At 35.2% G+C, this 1,677-nt stretch overlaps 1 long non-coding RNA gene across 1 annotated transcript; it reads left to right on the forward strand.

The window, feature by feature from the left end:
* Positions 1–413: 413 nt before the first annotated feature.
* On the forward strand, positions 414–1,399 carry LOC112589973 (uncharacterized). Its single transcript, XR_003113904.1, has 4 exons — positions 414–516; positions 598–746; positions 842–1,030; positions 1,296–1,399. It is a non-coding gene; the product is annotated as an uncharacterized LOC112589973 (long non-coding RNA).
* Positions 1,400–1,677: the final 278 nt, after the last annotated feature.

The raw sequence follows: 1,677 nt of genomic DNA on the forward strand, positions 1-1,677 counted from the left end.
TAGAGCTTAGAATAGCACCGAGATTATTGATATCGACATTAGCGGATCTTATACGTTCAAATTCTTCGCGTTCTTTATCGAACTCTTCTCTTTGAGCTGTCAATGTTGCCGCTTGTTCTCGCAAACATTTTTCTTTATCTACAGTTTGTTTCCTGAATACTTCGATTTCTCCCTCAGAAAGTGAAAGAGTTTCGGAATCGATGTGAGATTTACCACTTTGTGATCGTGTATTGTGTGCCATTTTGGTGAATATTATAGTTGCACAATATATATATAACCACAATTATATAGTATAAAAATATTATATGTAGCTGAAATAGAGCAAGGTATATAGTGATTTACAAAAATATATATATATATCCTAACGATATCTCATCGCTGTCACCAGTTTTGTTCTATACTGCTGTTACGTCCTGGACAAGCATAGAACATGCAATGTCTAGATTTGTTTGGTTTACTTCGGATCAGCGCTGTTCTTGTCCAAATCCTTATTATTTGAATCTGTTTCCTTTGGAGGTGGGTTACTGTTAGGTTTAAAAATAATAGTATTCTCGCTAGTGTTGAATTTAACTTCAAATATATTTCCCTTTATTTAAGATTTTATTCTCGGGACCGAAGATTTAGATGGATCTGTTTTGAAAACAGCCAGGTCGAGCGTGCCTGGATTATAATAACTTTTCAACAGACGTCTAAATTGAATCCGCCGTCCGGCTCTTCTTGTTCTTTCCGGCATGAGAGATTTTTAGGTAATATTTATTTTAACAATATCTATAATAGAGTAGATGGAAGGGACGTGGTTAAGTTTGAAGAATAAAAAGGCGAATGGTGCTCGTGGTTCAAGCACAACACTCTTAAAGTAAGGAAGAGAAGAACTGTGCTCGTGGTTCAAGCACTGCGTTCTGGGAAAAAGGGAGGAATGGTGCTTGTGGTTCAAGCACAACACTCTTAAGGTAAAGAAAAGAAGAACGGTGCTCGTGGTTCAAGCACGGCGTTCTGGAAAAAAGAATGAAAATGATAAGAGGGAAGAGAGGTAAAGAAATCTGTACACACATATATATATATATTATGAAATTACTCTATATTGTTAAGTTTAAAAATTCATACACTAAATTTAATGTAGTTAATAGCTGGCTCAATACTTATTCAAGTAAAAGAAATATTTCTCTATATCATTATGAGGAAAAGAGGCTCGTTCGATCTTTAATGATTTGGATTTTACGTCTTAACAAACGTCTTAGCATTTGCAGACGGAGTCCCAAGAACAATAATCTTTAATACCGACCTTTTGATTCCAGGCTCAAGACCCCTTGGCAATCGGCTAACAAGAGGCTCAGCGAAAGATTGTCTGATGGCTAATTGGAGGCTAACAAGAGACAGCTTAGAGACTGACGAGAGACTGCCTAGAGACTGACAAGAGATTGCCTAGCGCGCGAAGGGCCGAGCCTTTTTTATACTCAAGCACGACACTATGGATATCAATTGAGCGTCTTTTCCTAATTCACCCTTCATTATTTATTTTAAAAAAATATAATTTAAATATATATTATGTTAAAAAATATAAAAATGTTATTATCTAGTAATTAAAATTATACTTAATCATATGTAGCGTTTAGTAATTCAGTTGTCTCGTTGTTGGCTGATTTATTAATAAAATTATTAGGTGCGCAATTAAGTTCC

The sequence above is a fragment of the Harpegnathos saltator genome, unplaced genomic scaffold (assembly GCF_003227715.2).
Source record: "Harpegnathos saltator strain DR-91 unplaced genomic scaffold, Hsal_v8.6 scaffold679, whole genome shotgun sequence".
NCBI lineage: Eukaryota > Metazoa > Arthropoda > Insecta > Hymenoptera > Formicidae > Harpegnathos > Harpegnathos saltator.